The sequence below is a fragment of the Aotus nancymaae genome, unplaced genomic scaffold (assembly GCF_030222135.1).
Source record: "Aotus nancymaae isolate 86718 unplaced genomic scaffold, 86718_ANA_hifiasm-v0.15.2.pri h1tg000007l, whole genome shotgun sequence".
Lineage (NCBI taxonomy): Eukaryota > Metazoa > Chordata > Mammalia > Primates > Aotidae > Aotus > Aotus nancymaae.
In genome coordinates, this window is record NW_026988418.1 from 19,758,698 (window position 1) to 19,782,742 (window position 24,045).

General features: G+C 45.1%; 1 long non-coding RNA gene and 1 pseudogene across 1 annotated transcript; one reads left to right on the forward strand and one right to left on the reverse strand.

The window, feature by feature from the left end:
• Positions 1 to 9,781: 9,781 nt before the first annotated feature.
• On the reverse strand, positions 9,782 to 18,870 carry LOC105710458 (uncharacterized). Its single transcript, XR_001105791.3, has 2 exons — positions 18,501 to 18,870; positions 9,782 to 16,349 (listed from the first exon to the last, which is right to left on the reverse strand). It is a non-coding gene; the product is annotated as an uncharacterized LOC105710458 (long non-coding RNA).
• Positions 18,871 to 19,366: 496 nt separating this feature from the next.
• Positions 19,367 to 19,791, forward strand: LOC105710457 (ubiquitin-conjugating enzyme E2 C-like; annotated as a pseudogene).
• Positions 19,792 to 24,045: the final 4,254 nt, after the last annotated feature.

Sequence of the window (24,045 nt, forward strand, 5' to 3'; positions counted from 1 at the left end):
CACTGAAGTAAATAAAGCATTAGGAATATTTTGGGAGAGCAATTTCACAGAACTACAAAAAAGGAAAAAAAGATACTATTGTCAACAGCCTTTGTTCAGACATTCTGTATTTCTGGCACAGCTTGTTAAGTGGCGGTTTTGTATCTGACATTCATGCAAGGGGGAAATGACCCATGTTTATGAAAATTATACCATTTCTTCCAAGGGTAAGAGTGTCCTTTAAGCACTGGTTTGAGATAGGGCAAAGAGTTTGATGAGGATTCAAGGTTGTGATGATTAAAGCCAGGGTAGGAGGAACATGTAATTTGTGCACAAGAACCCAGAGAACAACAGCTAAGGAAGAACTCTGTTGAATATGTACAGAGGGGAAGCTGCTTTGCAGTCTTACTTCCCTGGGAGGAAGAGGGACCACAGACAGAAAGTTTTTATGATTTCACAGAACAAGAGAAGCCTCAACACTGGCATAAAAGCGGGCAAAGTGTTTGGGATAATCAACACCAACTAAGCCTTATCTCCACTTGCACATTTGACCAAAACAAACAGATTCTATTAGTATCAGCTTCACTAATGTGATGGCATTCACCCATTCATCCCATATTTAACAAATACTGTGTATTATACCTGCTAAGCACTGGGAATGCCACGGTGATGAAAACATAGTCTGTGCCCTTGAGAAGCTTCTGAAACAGTGAGAAAACCAGATCTGTGAAGAGGCAATGATGAGAAGGTAATGAGTGCTCTAAATTTTAATGGGGCCTGGGTGTGGTGGCTCACACCTGTAATCCCAGCACTTTGGGAGGCCGAGGCAGGTGGATCACCTGAGGTTAGTAGTTTGAGACCAGACTGGCTAACATGGCAAAATGGTCTCTACTAAAAATATTTAATAAAATAAAAAAAAAATTAGCCGAGCGTGGTGGCACACACCTGTAGTCCCAGCTACTCAGGAGGCTGAGGCACAAGAATCGCTTGAACCTGGAAGGCAGAGGCTTCAGTGAGCTGAGATTGTACCATGCACTCCAGCCTGGGCGACAGAGGGAGACTCTGTCTCAAAAATAAATAAATAAATAAAATAATAAAATAAATTTTGATGGGGAAATAGGAATCCAGGGAGGCTTCCTAGTGATGATGACAGATGACCTCTTAGAGAGAGGCTAAGCACGGTGGCTCACACCTGTAATCCCAGCACTTAGGGAGGCTGAGGCGGGTGGATCATGAGGTCAGGAGGTCGAGACCAGCCTGGCCAACACGGTGAAACCCCATCTCTACTAAAAATACAAAAAATTAGTCAGGCATGGTGCCAGGTGCCTGTAATCCCAGCTATTTGGGAGGCTGAGGCAGAAGAATCACCTGAACCTGGAAGGCAGAAGTTGTCGTGAGCCAAGATGGTACCATTGCACTCCAACCTGAGGACAGAGCAAGACTTCATCTCAAAAAAAAAAAAATTCCAAAGAGGATGGTGGCTGGGGTTTTGATAGAAGGAGATGGATGCAACAGTAATTCCAAAGGTATCAATCAACAACTTTCTTCAGTCTTTTATCTTCAGTGCACTTATCACTCCACTTAAATTTTCCAGAATTGGTAAAACTTCTATGGTTCTTAATTTAAATATGATAAGCAATAACTTGTTACATTTGACTTAGGAAAACTGCATGATCCAGTGGTGAATAACCACAGGTCTGACAACAGACAGACCTGGGATTGAATTCTGCCACTGCCATTTGCCAGTTATGGACACGTCACACACACTGTCAAGTCCATGCCCGGCTCACAGGGATGTTACAAGAAATAAAATGAAGCAATTGAAGCATCTGGTGTCTAATATTCTGTTCTTTCCCTAAGATCCTGTGGCCACATCCCAAACATCCCCCAGTTCCATGAGTGACTGTTTCTCATAAACCCACAGCCTTCCTTCATCCCGGCTGCCACCATCTCTCACCTACACTATATGATAGCCTATGAACTTTTGTCCCCACTTTCTGCCTCGGTCCCCCTTGGGTTGTTTTTCACAGAGCAGCCAAAAATGCTTGAAGAGTCATGGTGCTTATGCCTTTCCTCCACTTCACACCCTTTCATGGTTCTCCCTTGACCTCTGATAAAGTCAAAACTTTAGAACAGCTTCCAGGGTCTTCATTGTTCAGCCCCTGGTCCCCTTTCAGCCTGATCTGCCTCCCACTACCCCATTCCACTTCATGCTCACGTTTGCCTCCAGACTTCTGCCTGGAACACTGTCTTTGCTGCACACCTCTTCTCCTCCTGCATGCTAATACCTCTCCCTTCCCAATGCTATGCTTTGATGCTTCTTCTAGGGAGTAACCCATGATTTCTAACCACCACAGCCACCCGGAGCAACACTGGATTCCATGCTCCCTCTCTGTCCTCCCTACTTCCATTTCTTCCCCATTTATCATAGTCTGCTACAATCTACTTCTCCGTATCCATCACTAGATAGTCATTTCTTAGGAATAGGTTTTGAAGTTTTTATCCCTTAGCTGGCCTATTTGAATGAATGAACAATCTCACAACTAATGAATGGCAGGGATGAGATCAAAATTCAGGTCAATCTCATCCCCAGACTTATGGGTTCCCATCATCCCAGTTGAAACCTAACTAAAAACTGTGCCATCCCCCGCCACCGTCCTGAGCCCCCAGTGGGTCTGCTCCCACAAGCACCCCACCCTGCCCCCGACCACACACACGCCTAGTTTAGAGTCTCTCTATTTGGCATGGACTCACTGTCTGCCAGGAATGCATATCTCCCTTAGAGGCTGAGGCACTATATGAACTGTACTAAATTATTATTCCCAGGGAAAACACTCAACCCACTGATTCTGGTAAAATCGTTTTGGAGTGACAGGGATAGGCAGGGGCTTTCCTGGGCCCAAGACTCAAGCTGGGGAGTGGCAAAAGCCACACTGCAACTCCGTTCAGGAGAAAATGCCTGGAAATTTGAACCAGCTGTTTTTTCTTACTCACCAAAGTGCATTGAGCCAACCCTTGTTCTTTTGTCAATTATTTGCAGACTGAAAACATGACAAACTACCCCGTGTCGCTCAGAGTGTGGACATTGATGGATGGCACCAGGTACAAAATCCCCTGGGACAAAACAGACATTTCACAACTGGCTATAGAATAATCGTTTTTGCCTTTTGGAAACTTCTACCTTGTGATGGGAAGAGCACTGTCAGCCAAACACAGATCTGCCGCCTGGAGTCATGTGGGTCCAGACGCGAAGGGACTTGAATGTCATGCTAAGGAGTTTGGGTAATAACAGTTATAAAATGTTACTTATTGAGGTAGACATGTTTAATGTATCTCCTTTAATCCTGAAGGCTAAGAATCTGTACTGCCATATTACAGATTTGGAAAATGATGTGAAGAGAAGCTAAGAGGTTTGCCATTGCCACTCCGCTGCCAAGGGTCAGAGACAGGATTCAAGTCTATCCTTTGTTCCAGCACCCCTGCCTCCCCCTGGGCCCAGCCACCATTGCCTCTCCCTAGGGGAGCTCCTAATTGTTCTCCCTTCTTCCCCTTTTCCTCTTCTTCTGCAGTTCCCTTTCATCTGAATCATGCAGCTTTCCTATTGAAACTCATCCACATAGATGCTAAAAGTATTAGCCATCTCCTCTCTCCAACCTATCTCCAGCCAAAGTGATCTTTAACAATATAAACCCAGTTATATGATTCCTTCCACTGTAATGGGCATTACTTCTACGTCTCAACATCCATCCTCCAGCCATGGTCCGGCAGTGTGGACAGGATTCATCCCTGCTTGGGAGGTGAGTCAACCAGCAGGGCTTTGCATCTCCTTGGCCACAGACATTGGGCAGATGTAAAAAAAGGCCATCAGTTGGACGCTGGAGATTGAATCTGAGATTGTGGGGGTGATGCTCTTGCTCTCATCCCTGTCTGCAGGTAGCCATCCTGTGACCCTGGAAGAAACCAGCCCAAGGAAGGTGCTAACCTACAGAAGAAGGACATGGCCAGGGTAATCACAGAGACCCTGTGATTTACAGTTGGAGTTAGAGCCCTGACTGCACCACACCTGAAGCCTCCCCACCTTTCAACCTCTTGGTGATGGTGAAACAAATGAACCCTTTTTTATTGTTCAAGCCAGTGTGAGTTAGGTTCTCTATAACTTGCTGCAGAAAGTCTCCTGAGTGATTCAAATGCCTGTTGGTGCTCCTGGAATTGCATCCAGATGCCCTACCTTGGTATTAAAGTCTCACTTAACTCTAAGATCAATGAGCAGCGAGGGTGAGGGCTACATTTTCACTGACCCTGGTATTGCCAGCCCCTGCTAGACATCAATCTAGCACAGAGCAGGCACTATTCAGTGTTTTTTTCCTTGAAGGAGTAAACCCAGGTCCTCTCCAGTGTCTTATCAGCCTCCCAAAGGTGGAGAGTCCCACTGGGGTCCCTGATCACCTACCAGAGCCACCTTGCTGCAGTCAGCTGCATTTTGCTAGACATCAACCTTGTTGTCCACCTTCCCCACCGGCGTCCTCATGGAGACAACCATGAGGGAGAGGCCAGTAGGTCTGAACTTGAGGCAGTGTCCAGCAGTGTGTCTGAGCTCCAGGTAACCAGGAGGGGGCCATGGCCAAGCGATGCCCAGGGCACTGGATGGTGCAAGCAAGACGCAAACAAGATGGTGTAAGAAGAGCCTCCAAAACAGGCTGGAATTCACACAAGTAAATAGGAGGGTCCTCAGAGCCATGAATGAGTGTGACCAGCAGGGTGATCAGTGGACCATGGGAAACATCCACATGTGGGTCCAAAGAACATTGCATTCCTTTGTTTATCTAACCCACATCCTCCTTCCTGTCTTAGGGCCTTTGCACTGCCCTTTCCTCTGACTGATTACCCAGTTACTCTACCTCATGACCAACCACTGTCTTAAATCTCTGCAGAGTGCTTATCAATGGTTTTGCATTTGTTTGCTTTTGTTTCTCTGTCTTGAGAGCAAGGACCTTGATTGTCTTGCTCTTCTTCACTACTTCTATCATTAAAAATCCCTCCATAGTCCTGGGTCAGCAGCTCACGCCTACAATCCCAGCACTTTGGGAGGCTGGGAAAGGAAGATCCCTTGAGGCTAGGAGTTTGGGACCAGCAACATAGCAAAACCCCATTAAAATAATAATAATAAAAAAATAACTAGGCGAGGTGATGAGTGCCTGTAGTCCCAGCTACTGGTGGGGCTGGGGTGAGAAAACCACTTGAGCCTGGGAGGTTGAGGCAGCAGTAAGCCTAGATCACAACGCTACATTCCAGCCTGATGACAAAGCGAGACCCTATCTCAAAAAAGAAAAAAAAAACAAAAAACCCTCCCTGAATAAACACACATTAAATAAAGGAACAATTGCTCCACCCCCTCCTACTCAGAGGCCCACTCCCTTCAACGTCAAACTTGGTCCTGTAAGTCAAGTACCATTCAGATGTGACCTTCACACAGGGGCCTCCACCCCTCATCCTAAGTAATTCCTCTTACCCCACCTCACTTATTTCTTTCATACCCTTTATCACAATATAAAATTATCTCATGTATTTGTGTTTACTTGTTTGTTATCTGCTTTCTCCAGTGAATGTAAACTATTCCTTTCCCTGTTTTCAGGAGAGATCACTTCCGGACTTTAAGTAGGTGCTCAATAAACTTTTGTGGCCGGAATGAACAGCAAGGGAGGAAATGAATCTCCAGGGCTCTGGAACCAGTAGACATAAGAAGATAAAGAAGAAATCTAAGTTGATCTCAGAGTAATTCTGTGCGGTAAACAGGGTGGTTTTTTCTACCGTGGCTGTTTAGAGACAAGGAAAGCAAAGTTTACAATGTTGTGACCTCATCAAAATAGCTTGTCTGGTGAAGTCCATATCTGAACTTGGGTCTGACTCCTTTTCCAGTTCCCTTTCTTCTGAATCACGCAACTTTCCTATTGAAACTCATCTACATAGATGCTAAGAATATCAGCAATCTCTCTGCAGATCACTCCAAATTCTCGCAAGGGGGATCCCAGCTGTTTGAGAAGCCATCACTGAATCTCCTGATGTGTTTGTCTTCACAATGCTGCAGTTACATCGCTTTCAGGAGGCCCCAGGAACCAATAGCAGCCTGGCATTGTAAAAGTTTCTTTGAGCCTTCATCCCACAGCCAGGCCTCTGGCTTCTCTCTCTCAATTATTACCTTAACCACGCCCTGGAGACCTAAGGAGCAGGTTTATTTTGACTGGGAGATTGTTAAACTGCAGGAGGCAAACCAGAGATACTGGCAGGCTGTGATTTCCATTGCTCCACGTGGCCACGGGGTGCTGAGAATAGCCAAGGCCACTTCCTGCTGGAGGAGGAAATGGCAGTTTCCTCAACTCCCGGAAACCTTGCTTCCTCTCTGGTGCCTAGCTCCGTGTTAACCAATTAGACAGCCTCTTCCCACCCCAGACCCGAGACCTGGCCCAAGTCTGAAGAAGACATCCTGTTTCCCCTGAGGAAGCAGCCCAGATTGAAGGAGTCACTAGGGTATTTGACGGGGGAGTGACTAGGGAGTGGGGCAGGAAGGGCTGACAAGTAGTAATAACAGTGTCATCTAGTGTCGGCTACGAACTGCACCCCCACTGCCGCCCCCACTCCTTTGTTCTGACCCTCAGAGATCTCAATACACTTGGCAAACTCTTACTGGCCATGGTAGTCCAATGTCTTCCCATGATCTCGTCTCATCCTCAGGCTGGCTCCTCCATCCACCATCTCTCTTCCATATACCATCCCAGTGCAAAAAACAATGCCAGCCTTTTCTTGGTATCTACAGAAAACAGGCTTACACCACACATTCCAGGAGTTTAGAAATGCTGCTGAGCACTGAGTGGGCTCCAGACACCATCACATTGCCTGGCAAATAGCCTCATGGAGACAGCTCTGGAGCCAAACTTCCTGAGTTCAAATCCTGCTTCATACCCTGTGTCCCCAGCTAGCTATATGTTGTTGGGTGGGTCATTTAACTTCTCTGGGTCTCAGTTTTTCCTCTTTTTCCCTCTATCTGTAGTAACTAGCCCTTCAGGATTACAGAAAGATGCAATGAAACAAAGCATTGGGCTTGTAGCTCAGTACTCAGTGATGTTCATTATTGTTTTACTCTGCTTCCTCCTCCATTTCAGAAGGAAGGGGGAAAAATCCACAAAACCCTTTCCTTGTCTCTTGAAGAATAATAGCACCCCTTCCCTGAAACCTTGGCACTAGCCAGTATCCATGATTTGGAATTTCAGTTTCTCCAGGAACCAGTCTTCTGAGGATATTTATCTGAGTGCTCTCCTTGTGTGTGGGATTTGAGTGAATAAAAACTTCTCAATATCATTATCATTTATTACCATTTAATACCAACCACTCACCAAATAATTTATTAACTCATTTTTTTAAACAAACTTCATATTTTAGAATAGTTTTAGACTCCTGGGAAAAATTACAGAGGTAACAGAATTCCCAGATACTTCACACCGTTTCCCCAAATCTTAACATCGCATGTGAATGTGGTACATTTGTTACAATTAATGAACAGATATTAATATGCTATAATTAACTAAAGTCCATGGTTCCCCCTTGGGTTTTACCTAGTGAACTTTTTATTTATTTATTTATTTATTTATTTATTTATTTTATTATTTTTTTTTTTTGAGGAGGGACAGGGTCTCACTCTGTCACCCACACTGGAATGAAGTGGTGAGATCTCAGCTCACTGCAACCTCTGTCTCCCAGGTTCAAGCAATTCTCCTGCCACAGCCTCCCAAGTAGTTGGGATTACAGGTGCCCACCACCATGCCTGGCTAATTTTGTGTATTTCTAATAGAGATGGGGTTTCACTATGTTGACCGGGCTGGTGTCAAACTCCTGACCTCAGGTGATCCACCCTCCTCGGCCTCCCAAAGTGCTGAGATTACCAGGGTGCACTACCAGGCCCGGCCCGTAGTGTCCTTTTTCTGTTCCTGGATCCCTTCCAAGACATCACATTACATTTAGTAGTCAAGTCTCTTCAGGATCCTCTGGCCTGTGACAGTTCCTTGTTTCTATGACCTTGACAGTTTTGTGGAGTATTGGCCAGGTATCATGAAGAGTGTCTCTCAATTAGTCTTTGTCTCATGTTTTTCTTTTGACTAGATAGAATGGGGGTCTGGGGCTGAGAAGAAGAACAGCACAGAGGTGACATTTTGGTACGTACTATAGACACGACTTATCACTGCTTATGTTGAACTGATCACCTTGCTTAGGTCATGTTTGCCAGGTTTCTCCACTAATGTTACTTTTTTTTCCCTCCATCTACAGTGTATTCTTTGGAAGGAGGTCACTGTGCACAGCACACATTAAGGAGTAGGGAGTTATATACTCCACCTCCCACAGGGTGGAATAGCTATATAAATGATTTGAAATTCTGCTGCACAAAAAATTGGTATATTCTCCCTCATCCATTTATTTATTTTTTTAATTTTTTTATTTTTATTTATTTATTTTTTTTTGAGACGGAATTTCGCTCTTGTTACCCAGGCTGGAGTGCAATGGCGCGATCTCGGCTCACCGCAACCTCCGCCTCCTGGGTTCAGGCAATTCTCCTGCCTCAGCCTCCTGAGTAGCTGGGATTACAGGCACGCGCCACCATGCCCAGCTAATTTTTTTTGTATTTTTAGTAGAGACGGGGTTTCACCTTGTTGACCAGGGTGGTCTCGATCTCTTCACCTCGTGATCCACCCGCCTCAGCCTCCCAAAGTGCTGGGATTACAGGCGTGAGCCACCACGTCCAGCTAATTTTTTGTATTTTTAGTAGAGACGGGGTTTCACCATGTTGACCAGGATGGTCTCAATCTCATGACCTCGTGATCCACCCGCCTCGGCCTCCCAAAGTGCTGGGATTTATTTATTTATTTATTCATTTACATCAGTATGGACTCATGGGTATTTATTTTATACTTTGTATTCTAATCCTACATTATTATTATTATTATTAATTATTTTGAGACAAGATCTCGCTCGCTCTGTAGCCCAGGCTAGAGTGCAGTGGTGCGATCTCAGATCACTGCAATCTCCGCTTCCTGGACTCCAGTGATCCTCCCATCTCAGCCCTGCCAAGTAGCTGGAACTACAGGCATACATCACCATGCTCAGCTAATTTTTTCATTTTTTGTAGAGACAAGGTCTCCCTATATTGCCCAGGCTGGTCTCCATCTCCTAGGTTCAAGCAATCCTCCTGCCTTGGCCTCCTAAAGAGCTGGGATTACAGGCATGAGCCACCACACCCAGCTACCTTATTTATTTTGTTGTTCAAATGTTCCAGCTTTGGCCATTGAGAGCTCTTTCAATTGGTTCCTCCCTCATTTTGATACATCTGTATCATTTTAGTTTTTTCTTTGTTTTTGAGAAATTTCTTACTTTCTGGTGCTAGGAGATACTCTAGTATCATCTTATAAATGTCCGGCCCCAGTCATAGATTCAGCCATTTCTCCAAGAATTGCAGGTTCTTTGTACTGCATAATAATACTGAAAACCAAAATATGGACTCTAGGTTTGCTTGTAGCTACTGAGATGTCACTGCTTCTAGGCTCTCTCAGCTGACAGAGCCAGGAAATATGTATGTGTGTATACTAACCTGTGTATATATCCATGTCTATACATTTCCTTCATATAAACATCTGTATCTATATTAAGCTAAACATGGTTTACACTGATATCTCCAACTCAAATCCATTATCATGTAGATCATTCTAGCTTCCTCCTCTTTCTTACCTATGCAGTCCCCTCCAATAGTAAAGAAACTGGCTTCCCCCAGTCACCATCCTTTATTTATTTGTTCATTCCCAGCATACCTGTACAGCAGTATCATAATTGTTAACCCACATCCCACAGGAAACAACTTTTCAACTAGAGTGCAGTACTTATATATAGTTTCTTTTGCCTTTAATTTTATAGACTCCATTCATTTCCAAAGTTACTTAGGTCCACAACAATTTCCTCCATCCTGCTGTGGTTGTTTTATACATTTGTGATACAATTAGATTGTTTTATTACTTTATGCATCTGGTCCTGGGTTCCCTTTACATCCTAAATGTTTTTTTTAATTCATTTGAATACAAAAGCTTCCCTGTGTGCTGTGAAGTTCTATCATAAATGCTTACTGGCATATATCCACAATTGCAGTATCATACACAATGGTTTCACCACTCTAAAAAATCCTCTGTACCTCATCTGTTCGATACTCCCCAGAATCCCTGACAACCACTTATCTTTCGCCTTTTCTAGAATGGCACACACTTGGGATCCTACAGTATGCAGACTTTTCAGTCCCTTTCTTCATCTAGCAATACACATTTAAGATTCATTCATAGCCTCCCACAGCTTGATAGCACCTTATTTTTTAAATCGTAAAATAGTATTCCAGGGTGTATAGGTACCACAATGTGTCCGCCAATTCACTTATTGAAGGACATTGTGGGTTTTTTCTTTCAGTTTTTGGCAATTGTGAAAATAAAGCTGCTATAAGCAATAGTGTGTAGGTTTCTGTTTGAACATTCATTTTTAAATCAGTTGGATCAATACCTAGGAGTATATTGCTGGATCATAGAGTAAGATTAGATTTAGTTTTGTAAGAAACTGCCACACTCTTTTCTCAAGTGGCTACACCATTGCTCCACATCCTCATCAGCATTTAGCATTGTCAGTGTTTTGGATTTTGGCCATTCTAATAAGTGTGTAGTGATACCTTGTGGTTGTTTTAACTTGCAATTCCCTAATGACAAATTATGTTGATCAACTTTTCACTTGATTATTTCTCTTCTGTATATCTTATTTAGTGAGGTGTCCGATTCCACCTTTTGCTCACTTTTTAATTGAATTGTTTCCTTATTGTTGGGTTGATGTGTCTTTTGTATATAAGTCCTTTGTCAGACATGTGTTTTGCAAATATTTTCTCCCATTCTATGGCTTGCCTTTTGACTCTCTGAATAGTGTCTTTCACAAAGCAGAAGTTTTTAATGTTAATGAAGTCCAAGTTACCAGCTTTTTCTCTCATGCCTTGTAGCTTTGCTGTTGTATCTAATAGCTTATCACCAAACCTTGAATGATTTTAAAGATGCTAGCTTATGGAATTGTTATACCACTGCTCTTAGGCAGGGGATGTCATTTCCATTTCATAGAAGAAACAGCTTTCTGTCCCATTGATCTCTGCAGGACCTTGAAACAGGAAAAAAGAGAGAATGAGTATGCACCGAGAGAACATATAGGCAAAGGTAGGCCAAGATAAACATTAAAAGGTTTCAAACCTCCCTGTTCAGCTGTGAAATTCATGAGCATTTGACTATCTCTTCCACTAAATAGCTGTATTTGTTTTAATGTAAATATTATATCATTATTGCCAGGGTACACACACACAGACACACACACACACACACCCCACCACCACCACCAATGTTTTGATAAAACTGGTGCTTCATTTTGATAAAGCTTTGCCCTGGGCACCACTTAAGCCCTCAACCTCAATCCATGTGTATGGATTGAGTGACTACATTCTCCAGCAGTGACACATTTCTCCTAGGAATACTTGTACCTCAGTTTGGGAAGCAAACTAGACTGAAGGAAAGGGCAAGGTTGAGTACCTTGTCAAATGTCACACAGCTAGCATGTGGCAGACCCAAGATTTGAGTCCTGAGCAGGCTCCAAACACAGTGCTCCCAAGGAGCTTTGGGGGTGCAGTATGTCTGCCAGCTTACAGTGTATGTGTCCTTGACCAGACACAGCCTGACTCAGGGAGGCTGACATCATCCCCATTTCGAAGAGGCATGCTTCTCCCTTCACCATTGACCTGTCTTTCCTCTGGCCTTCACAGACCCTAGACCTTCAAAGCATGAATTAGGAAAAGGGGGAAAGCAATTCCAGGATGTGTCTGTCATAAATGTGGGAAAAAAACAGTCTTAGGGGGTTAATAAAGAGTTTGAAAAAAAGAAAAAAAAACTTTTTCTTTATAATAAAAAACTTTTTATATCCAAACAATTTTTTGCTGAAACAACAATGCACATAATAAAACCTGTTGAAGGAACATATAATTATGTCAAATTAAACTGTGTAGAAGTGTCTCTCTGGCCGTGAGAACCATTTATTTCTTGTGTTCAATGGCTGGGGCTGGAGTAGCCACTGTTCTGAAAGAAGGAGCTTCTTGAGCGAAAGGGGTCATTCTCTCAGAGAAATAGCCTTTGCCCTCCCGAGCTGGGATCTGACTGGTTCCTAGAAAAAGTGGGAGCTGCAGGCACAGAGAGCCTGCACCACAGAGCTCAGCATTGGACCAAGCAGTCTCTTTGCTCCCACCCAACTCATCTGGATTGTATGCATTCAGCAAACATGCCCTTGTATTAGGCATGAACCCCCCAACTCCACCCTCTTCCTAAGGACTCAGTGGCCTTAGAAGCATTCCCTTTATCCCACATGCTGTCCTGGAGTCCAAGCCATAAATTCAAGTCTCTTCTGCAATGACTAATTCTGTGATCTTGCTTGACCTCTCTGCACCGCTTTCCTCCCATCTGTGAAACACGAGTGAGAGGCCTCCGGGTGGGCAGGGAGCAGGATGCTTTCACCTACATCATTTGAAGGAGATTGCTATTCTAGCAGGAAAAAATGGCGAGGAAGTGACTATATCATCAAGACTGGCCTTTGAAGCTTCCTGCAAAATCTCGTGTCCTTTGGTGGCGAATGTTTCCTCTCAGATGTATGTAAAACACTTAGCACAGGGTGCTAACTCAGTCACTGTGGATGCCCTTTCCTTCCCTTTTTTTTGCAACTGCTTCAGAGAACCCCACCCACTTCTGTATGCCTGACTGCCTGGGACAAGGCAGCTTTGCCCTGGGCCCCACTTAAGCCCTGAACCTCAATGCATCTTCAGGGAAAGCTTCAGAGTGACTGCTGCCATTCACTTTTCAAAGACCCCCAAAATGGGGCTCCAAGCCTCACTCCTATCAGCGTAACTAAGGAAGGAGCTGGAACAACAGGGAGTGTGGGAGATTAACCACGTCTCCCACTGAGAGGCCAGGCAACCTGTGTTACTAAATCCTTCTATCGGATTAATCCAGAGCACACAGATCACTCACAGACTTGAACAGATGTGACACAACGGGACACTTTCCGGGCCTTGGTCCAATGAAAGAGCTAAAAGTAGATGGTGCATGGGCACATGGCACTTGTCACTCTCTCCCTTGTAGAGGCAGCGGGCTGTCTCAGAAAACACAGGAGGCAAAAGACCTGGGTTGGCCCAGCTTGGCCATGTGCCAGCTGTATGGCCTTGAGTGAGTCACTTCACTGCTCTGGGCCTCCGTTCCTTTAACAGAAAAATGGAGCTCATTGTATGGATTTTGCAGAGTTGTAAAGGATTCTGAAATAATCAATCCAAATTTTATTTCTTAAAGGAGCCTCAAAATGAACATGAATGGGATCATCCCTGTAGGGATAAAGGCCTAGCTCAAAGGACGAATCATGTCTGCGGCTTCCCTGACTCTTCCTTCCTTGGTGCTCCTTTGTGCTTTGCACATGCTTCCCCCGTAACATTCTGCTTCAGGAGTTCCTCTCCTCTAACTCAGCTTCTTGGAAACAGGGATTCTGCAATATTTATCTCTGCTTTCCCACACCTGGCCACACATGGGTTCCTAAAGATGTATATCTAACTAAATGTACTTTGTAAATGATGCAATCCTCTGATCATTATCTACAGTCTAGGAAGGGAAATGGAACATATCGCTAGATATTAACATGTCTGTCGATATTAACATATCAATGAAGATATCTATTAAAATGTACCATTTCCCCTCCTAGACTGTAGATACTTTGAGGGCAGAGATCAGACCTACTTCATCCACGTATCTATCATGGCGCCAAACTAGACACACAGTAAGTGTTCAGTGGTATATGCAGAAAGCTAGGAGAAAGACGGGAAGGGGAGAGAAAGAAATAGAAACTCCCCCTCCCCAACAGCAGCAGCTAACCCAGCCAGTTCTCCTACCCACTCAGCCACTGGGCAGACCCACACTCTCACTCCTCTTCCTGAGACCAGAATTGAGATTGTTTTTTAGTCTTCCTGGCCCAAAACTACAAAATGGGGACCAGGTATAATTTTTCTTTCCACCAAGATTTTCCTGTGTGATGTCTAAAGATTCAACCAGTCACCCAAAGGTTCTGATTGCAATGGATTGTCAGGGTTTCAGATCCCCTGCTGAATTTCTCCACTAGGATGGGTGAGAAGAAATCACCTTGCATTTGTTTTCCCTTGACACAATGCTGTTTTCAGTGCTGGTTTCTTTGTCCATGCTGTCCCCTTTTGTCTAAAAATGCCTTTTTTCAACCTCTAAACCATATCGTCACATTCTGCAGTTCCCACCACGATCATGCTGACAACAGCCTCCGGCTGACTCATAGTTATCCTTCATGATGTAACTGAAGTGGAACCTCACTAGCAAAGGAGGTGGTCTGCACAGAGGGCATACAGAATGGTTGCTAAGAGCCCTGACATTAGAGTCAAATCTCAACACTAGCACATGTAAGCTCTATGACCTTGGGAAAGTCACTGCCCATTTCTGAGTCTCAGTTTGCCCATCTATAAAACAGACAGGACAGCAAGCACCTTCTTCATAGGGTTGTTATGAGGAGTAAATTGGAAAAATGAATGTAAAGAGCTTGACACAGTACCTAGCACATAGAAAGCTCTGAATAAATGCAACTGTAGGTGTGTATGAAATATTCCTTGTCCCCCAGATTGGATTAGGCACCCCTCCTCCCTACCTCCATGGCACCCTGTGCTTACTCCTGTAGTGGCCATTTATCTCACTGTTTTCATATCTGCTTATACTTGTGGCCCTACTAAGCTTTGGAGAACTCACAGGCAGGAACCCTCTGTCTTGTTATCCCCGTGATCTAGTACTAGGGTTGTTTGTTGCATGAGTGAATGAATTAGTGGAATGAACGCATGAATAAATACAGTAGATGAATATATGTTTAGGCTACATGGAGAGCAGTGCTTACTCTAAGCTCCACCGGGGCTAGCGATGGGGCTGCCAGAGTGGCTCAGGTCCATGCGTAGGATGCCACAGTAAGCCCATGAGGCCATAGACCAGTGGGGACAGTGAGACTCAAAGGTAAATTGTTACTGCGAGCTTGCCCCTATCACCCTCTCCCCAGGCCTGCTAAGTGGCTAACCATCAATGAGTATTTGTTTGGAATTCAGAGATTCATTCGTTCATCCAACTAGCATGTATTCGTTCATCCAACTAGCCAGACAATATTCCAGGAAACAGGGCACACCCGTGGATAATATGGGTGTAGTTCCAGGAGAGGTGAAAGAACATCTGACTCCCTTTTGGATTATATGATGAGAGGTAACATAGGCCAATATCACCTATGGCCGTGGAAGCTGGAAAAGAGGAGCAACAGACGGGGAGTTAGGACACCCAGATTCTTATTTTCGCTGTCAGCACAGTCATCTCAACTAAGTCACTTGGCCTCTCTCTGTCCCTGGGACACATGACTTATACAGGGATGAGCTATCTGCCCTACCCACCACAAGGTCAGATATTTATACTTGGGATGATTGTAGGAAATGCTTTGGAGTCATGGAAAAAGGACAACTTGTTGGCTCAGTGAACTCAGATACATCCTTCATGTCTCCAGAGTGCTACTTATTCACCTGTTAGATGGGGATAGCCATACTCACTTGGTCTACCTTGCAGCGTCATTGGGGGTCTTAACCTAGACCTTAGAGAAAAGGCTTTGTAAGCAGTAAAGAGCACTGACAGTATAACTCGCTGGTGTAGACCTGCAGTTAATCTACTCACCCCTCAATTTCGAAGCCTGGCTTTTCCTCGGGGGTTCACTTAGCCTCTCCGATCCTCAGAGTCCTCATCTGAAAAATGGGGATAATGATCCTTGCCTAGCACACTCTGTAGTGTTGTGAGAATTGCATGAAATGATAGATCTGGAAACCCCTGTCGATGTTGCCGTGCTAGATAAACTGAATCTGAGGGGTGATGTGGCTTAGGTCTGTGCTTCCACCCAAGTCTCCTGTTGAAATGTAATCCCCAATGCTGGAGGTGGGGTATGGTGGACGGTGATTGGATCACGGGGGCCGATTCTCATGGTTCAGCCCATCTCCCCTCACCTCCCCGCACCCACCTGTGCTGTGACCATGACAGTAAGACCTCATGGGACCTGGTTGTTTTAAAGTGTGTGGCACTCCCCCCGTTCACCGTCTTCCTCACGCTCCAGCCATGTAGACGCCGTCTCCCGCTTTGCCTTCCACCATGACTGGAAGCTTCCTGAGGCCTCATCAGAAGCAGAAGCCACTACATTTCCTGTGCAGCCTGCAGAAACATGAGCCAATTACACTTCTTTTCTTTTTTTTCTTTTTTATTATTTTTTTCAGATGGGGTTTCGCTCCGTCACAAAACCCTATCTGAAAAAAATAATAAAAAAGAAAAAAAAAAACCATCTTCGCCCAGGCTGAACACCTCCCAGCTTCAAGCAATTCTCCCACTGCAGCCTCCTGAGTAGGTGGGATTATAGGCACCCACCACCATCTCGACTAATTTTTCATTTTTAGTAAAGACGGGGTTTCACCATGTTGGCCAGGCTGGTCTCGAACTCCTGACCTCAGGTGATCCACCTGCCGTGGCCTCCCAAAGTGCTGAGATTACAGGTGTGAGCCACCTATCCTGGCATAAATTTCTTCTTCTTTTTTTTTTTTTTTTTTGAGACAGAGTCTTACTCTGTCGCCAGGCTTCAGGCTAGAGTGCAATGGCACAATCTTGGCTCACTGCAATCTCCGCCTCCTGGGTTCAAGCAATTCTCCTGACTTAGCCTCCCAAGTAGCTGGGACTACAGGCACACGCCACCATGCCCAGCTAATTTTTGTATTTTTTAGTAGAGATGGGGTTTCACCATGTTGACCAGGATGGTCTCGGTCTCTTGACCTCTTGATTCACCCACCTCGGCCTCCCAAATAAACTTCTTTTCTTTAGAAGTAACCCAGTCTTGGCCAGGCATGGTGGCTCACGCCTATAATCCAAGCACTTTGGAGACCAAGGCGGGCGGATCACCTGAGGTCGGGAGTTCAAGACCAGCCTGACCAACATGGTGAAACTTCGTCTTTAAAAAAAAAGGAAGTTACCCAGTCTCAGATATCTATTTATAGCATGTGAGAATGGACAGGAGTGATTATTGTTTGTGTCATCATGAAGAATTATGCTCACCATAGTAGATTTGGACTGAAACTCATGTCTCTGACTCCTCATCTAGAAAGAAAGGTGTTGTGGTCTGAGTGCTTCTGTGCCCCCAGATTTCAATGTTGAAACTTACTTCCCATTACAGTGGTATTGGCAGATGGGATATCTGAGAGGTAATTAGGTCATGAGGGAGGAGCCCCCATAAGTGGGATTAGTGGCCGTGAAAAAGAGCCCTGAGAGAGCTTGTTTGCCTCTTCTGTCACGTGGGGATTCATCAAGAAGCCGCCATCTAAGAAAAACAGGCCTTTACCAGACACCGAATCTATCTGTGCTCTGGTGTTAGATTTCCCAGCTTCCAGACTGTAAGCAATAAACTTCTGTTGTTTATAAATCGCCAAGTCTAAGGCATTTTGTTGTAGCAGCCTAAACGTAGTGAGGCAAAAGCAAAGAACAATTAACATGGTTTCCATTTATCCCAAATCCATGTGGAATCCCACTTCATTCTCAAGATGACCCATGTATTAAGCAGGAAACAAATTTCTTTCACCGCGAGAGGAAGACAGGAAAAAAGCATTCTAGGCTGACACTGTCATACCCACAGTGTGACCTTGGGCAATTTGCTTTTTCTCTCTGAGCCTCCTTCTTCCCATATGTCAAAAGGAGCTTAGATTCTAGGTAAGTTAGGTTGCTTATGGATGCAGAAATAAATAAATAATAACCAATGATAAAATCTATTATTTCACATAGCAAGTAGTCCAGATAGAGGGGGCCCAGGTTGGGTATTATAGTGTCTACACCTACAAAGGTGTTAGGGTCACATACTACTTTCTGTGTGATTCTTTGCGGGTGTCAAGATGGCTCCTAGGGCTCCAGACTTCACACCCTCACAGTAATGCCCAAAGGCAAGAGGAGGGAAGTGTTGGTCTTGGACTTCTCCTTAAGAAAAGAATAAGGGAAACTTTCCCAGATGTGCCCCTGGTATTTCATGGTGGTGGGGGAGGGCCTGAGGCAAGAAAAGGGCCACAGGCCTCTATCTAAACAAATCAGAGAAAGAGAAAAGGAATTCACCACAAAGAGCAGCAGAATCAGTCTTCCGATAAGCAAGAATGTGGAGATAGCTGTTGGGTAGACAATTTTCAGTGTCTAACACAGACTCTATCTGGGTTGTCTAAAATCCACTCAAGCCTCAAAGTACAATGAGCTAAGATCAACCGAAAAAGTCATAGACCATCATGAAAGGAACTGAAACACGAACCCCTTCCTCCCACACCCACAGTGTCCAAGTCCTACCGTGTTTCCATTGGATGGAGGAGGGTCTTAGATGGTGCTGATGAATGATCGGGGAGTTCCACAGCTGTGAATCATTCTCTGACCTGCAGGACACCCACTCAGCCAGGCTCCACTGCTGGCAGCTTTCTGGATTGTATTTCTAAAACTAGCCTCGGGCCAATAACACTTTGGGAGGCCAAGGTGGAGGATCGCTTGAGGCCAGAAATTCCAAACCAGCCTGGGCAACACAGCAGACCCCATCTCTAATTACACAATTCACTGGGTGTGGTGGTATGCACCTATAGACTCAGCTACTTACGAGGTTAAGGAGGGAAAATCGCTCAGGCCCAGGTGCTGAAGGCTGTGGTAAGCTATGATCATGCCACTGCCCTCTAGCCTGAGTGACAGAATGAGAGTTGGCCTCTTTTAAAAAAAAAAAAAAATGTCTAGAAGTGAGCGATTCAGGCCTCCATGGTCTTTAAGAAACCAAGTTCTGTCTTTCAGTTCCTCCATCCTCAGCACAGGTCCACCTTCAAGGTTACCTCACGATCCAAGATTACTTCTATGACTTTATCATTGTGCCATGTTCTAAAAGGAGACAATCTTTCCATCTTTTTCTTTCTTCTTTCTTTCTTTCTTTTTTCTTTCTTTCTTCCTTCCTTCTTTCTTTCTTTCTTCTCTCTTTCTTTCTTCTTTCTTTCTTTCTCTCTTTTCTTCTTTCTTTCTCTCTCTCTCCTTCCTCCCTCCCTCCCTCTCTCTCTCCCTCCCTCCCTCTCTCTCCCCCTTCCTTCCTTCCTTCCTTCTCTCCTTCCTTTTCTTTTCCCTTTTCTTTTCAGAATATGGCAGTCACCCGGGGTCCCGTGGGCAAAAGGCTACAGCAGAAGCTGATGACCCTCATGATGTCTGGTGATAAAGGGATTTCTGCCTTCCCTGAATCACACAACCTTTTCAAATATGTAGGGACCCTCCATGGAGCAGCTGGAACAGTATATGAAGACCTGAGGTATAAGCTCTCACTAGAGTTCCCCAGAGGCCACCCTTACGATTCACCCACAGTGAAGTTCCTCATGCCCTGCTACCACCCCGATGTGACACCCAGAGAATAGCATATGCCTGGACATCCTGAAGAACCAGTGGTCTGCCCTATATGACATCAGGACCATTCTGCTCTCCATCGAGAACCTGCCAGGAGAACCTAACATCGATAGTCCCTTGAACTATCCATGCTGCCGAACTCTGGAAAAACCCCACAGCTTTTAAGAAGTACCTGCAAGAAATCGACTCAAAGCAGGTCACCAGCCGGGAGCCCTGACCCAGGCTGCCCAGCCTGTCCTTGTGTCATCTTTTTAATTTTTCCTTAGATGGTTTGTTCTTTTTCTGACTTCTGTATAGGACTCTATATTTTGAGCTGTGGTATTAATTTTTGTTTTGTTTTTGTCTTTTACATTAAGCCTTGGCTGAGCCCTTGTGATGTATATTAAATGCATGTATTTTGATCATTTTAAAAAGAAAAGAAAAAGAAAGGAAGGAAGAAAGGAAAGAAGGAAGGAAGGGAGTAGTCTGCTGTATCTGCCATCTCCCTCACACCCTTCTTCTCAAAGTGGTTTTGCAAACATTCCACCCCAAAACTTCTTATATCTCATTGGCCAGAACCCAATCACAGTACCACACCTTGCTGCTAAGGAGGCTAGGAAATGTGCTTCTTGAGCTGGGCACACTGCAAGCCCCAATTCATTTACGTTAGTAAGCAAGAAGAAGAGAATGAATATTGGCAAGCAGCTACCAATCTCTGCTACAATTCCAGGACTGATAGAGAACAACATGAGTTCAGGATGAAAGATCTGGGTGGTTGAGCATTACAAAGTGTTGGGGGACAGGGAGCGTTCATTGCTGTTGTTGCTTATTCTGTTTCGTTTTGGCTGGCTTTCTTCCAGCTCCTTTTGGGACTTTGCTCATGTCACTTCACCTCTATGTATTTCGTCAGGGCTAATATGGAGGATGAGACTACTAGATCCACTGTGGTAAAAAGAATCTGAGGACAAGATACACTCTTTCACTTGTCCAGACATTTATTCAACAAGAATCTACTAAGGCACCTTCTGTATGCCAAGTACTGTCACAGGCAGAGAATTCAGAGATTCATACAAACCCTGCTTCTGGGAGTTTGTACTCCATTGAAACAATCATAGGAAGACATCCATTATAAGAGGTGGTACTAAATTATACAGTAAGGATCAGCACAAAGAAATTGGAGGTTGGTAAAAGGTGAACAGGAGCTTGTGGGTAGAGGAGGTTGGGAAATACAAGGAGATCGGCGTGTGAATAGGGATGAACCCATGAAAGAGCATATCACGTTCCGGAAATATTCTCCACCCAACACTGATCCTCAGGTAGAGGATCTGGTTTCTGAGGTTTTTCTACTAACTTGTATTGTTAATTCTGTTCTTGTAAAATCAAGCAGATGTGGGATTGGATCCACCACCTAACAATGTGAACTTAGGAAAAGGGCTTCATCCCTCTGAGCTTCAATGACTTTGTCTATAAATACTCTCAGTCATTGGCGGTAATGACTAAATGGAACCTCATGTATCAACACGCCTAGCATGATCCTAACACACCAGGAGCTCTCAGTGCTCCCTCCCTCCCCCAGTGGCTGCCCAGATAGCCTAATTCCTCTCAGGGAACCAGAGAGAGGAGATGTGCAGGTAAAGGGCTTAAGGAGGGCAAGAGTGATTTCTGTGTTTGTGATGTTTTGAAGTGCTAACTAAAACAGGAAAAAAAAAAAAAATCAGGTGAGAGAGAAACCACAGTGCCTGCCAAGGAGTAGCCTGCATTGTTCACCCCTGGAAAAGCTTCTGGCGTAGGCTTTTAAAACAGGGGAAAGGTCAACCCCTCGCAAGAGAACAAACCACCAAACCGCATGGCCCCGTGACCTCCCTCCTATAATTCCCATCACTTCCTGTGCTGGTTTCCTCCTCTGGAACATGGGAAGGTGATCCCTGCCCTGCCAGGGCTGCTTGGGCTGGGAGCTTGGGCTTGCAGGGCTTTGTGCACTGGAAAGTGCAGGCAAGCTGATGAAGAGAGTTGTTTCTGTCTGCTTAGCTCTGCCAGCCTGGCCTCCTGACCTCCCATGCTGTTTGCTCAGCGCTGCCCCTGTGCCTTCCTTCAGGTCCACCTCCACCCACAGCTCTCCCTTCTTGCTTTCACCTTCCGAATACTCCCATCCTTGATAGTTGCATTTCCAAGAAGCCCCTGCTGGTGATGCATGCCCTGAACATATCTTCAGACTGGACCGAACCATGAGAACCAATCTCTTTCTTCTTTGTTTTGTTTTTCTTTTCCTGTTGTGTTTTTCCTCTCTCAGCAAAGACCACCTGGTCTCCCACTTCCCCCATATTATCACTCTCAGAGGGCCTTCCCCATCTGCTCTTACCACCACCTGTTCCAAATCTAGCCACACTTTCATGTCCACGTCATCTGTGTGCACCACCCTGACAATTTCAGTTCCCCAAATATGCCATGCTCTGGCTTTCCTTCCTCATCTTTCACCTTCAGGTCTCAGTTTAGATGTCACCGCCTTGATCCTCACCTCCAGTCCCGCTCAGATGAGGTACCACTGCTATGAGTTCGCTTGACACCCTGAGTTTCCTTCATGACTACACTTATCCCTGCTGAAACTGACCAGTTTATGCCTTTCTCTGACTCTTGTAAGAAACTGTATGTGAGCCAGGGCTTGTCTCTCCCATTCTTTAGAGAGAGATCCCCAGCACCAGCACAGTGGCTCCCAGGGCAGCTGCATGAATGACCTACCGTGGATTATCCCACTCTCTACCGCTTCACCCTGCATTGAACTCATAACAGATGCACAGCAGACATTGTCATCTGTTCACACGCATTTATTCAGTGCCTACTATGTGTCAGGCCCTGGCTAGGTCCTGGGATAGAATGATAAGACTAAAGTTCCTGCTCTCAAGACGATTCCAGGTTAGAACAACTGCAGTATAGGGGATGAAGCCATGAGTAGAGATATAACTTTATTGTTGTAGAAGTACAGGGAAGGAAGCTAAAACTTCATTTAGGAGTATCAAGGAAGGCTTCTCAGAGGAAGTGGCAGTTGATGGGTTCTTTTAGAAAAGGAGGTTTTCAGATTTAGAAAAAGAGTACTGCGGTCGCCAAGGTAGAAGTAGCAGCATGTGCAAAGGTAGGAAAGGAGGAAAAGAACCACTGCATTAGGAGAGGAATGAGAAGCTCCCTTCTCATGGGAGAAGGCATGGGTAAGGAGTTCAAGAGGAGAGTGGAGGCCATGAGGCTGGGGACGAAAGCAGAGGCCAACTGGAAAGGCAGTGGGAAGCCAGGGAGATAATTGAGCATGCGAGTTATGTCTCCAAGTTTTGAGTTTTAGAATGTTGACTCTGAGCATGGAATACTCTCATTTCTTATCTTTCCTTCTCACAAGCTCTCATCCTCCAATCTATCCTTTTGCCTACAGACCAGTAGTTCCCAAAGTGTGGCTCTGAACCAACAGCATCACATCATATGAGAACTTGTTAAAAATGCAAATTCTCCAGCCCCAGCCCTGGCCCCATGGAATCTGAAACACCAGGGTGGGGCCATCGATGGGTACTTTAACTAGCCTTCCAGGTGATGCCAATATGCCTCAAGTTCAATAACCACTGCACCTGACAATCTATCTTCTAAGAAGGGAAAGGACAAGATAGCAATGTGCCTTCTTCAGCCCGAGGTCTCTAGAAACACACCCACTGTGAAGGTCCCCCTTCAGAGTATACTTATTCTCTTCTCCAATAAACTTTAAAGAGCACGTACTGCGTAGAGACCAGAGGCAGAAGTGTTCTTCCCCAATTCATTCTTTAATTTATCTACTGATATGTCTGTAGCCCATGCTAGGTATGTTTCATACTTGGCCTCAGACATACCTGATTTGAATCCCAGTTCCACCATTCTTTGCCAAGAATGGAAAAACGGTGGGACCAGGACCCCCATGGAGAAGTGAGAGGAGAGCAGAAGGGCTCAGAACCCAGTTCTGCCTGCAGAAGGCAGGCAGGTCTGGCGGGCCCCTCCCTAGGTGTGTACGGCTCCATCCCTCTGCACAGGGCTCCTGCAGATGGGCTACCAGCTGTGCAGGGAAGGGCACCGGGTGGGGGCACTCCCACAGCACAAATGACATATGTTTCATATTATATGCACATTCTTTGTGGGAGCCCCAGTGAAAAATACACATGGCTAGCCATCCCTTTCTCAGAAGGAGGGGCCCCAGGAAAGGGGATTTTGACTGCTGGCTTTATCAAGAGTCAGAAAGAGTGAACACTCTGAGTCTGTTAGTAAAACAAACTGTGCCTGGGCTTTTAATTTTAAGGATCAGTAGAAGGTCTGGATGTCAGCGGATACCTCGAAGAGCCCACCTGGGTCTCAAGACACTGGTGGAAAGTGCAAGAGATTTGGCAACTACCCAGTTTCCTGACTTCCTTGCTGTGTGGCATTAAGAGATCCACCGGTCCGCTGACCTTCCGTTTCCTCATCTCTAATCTGAGGATAAAAACATTTCACC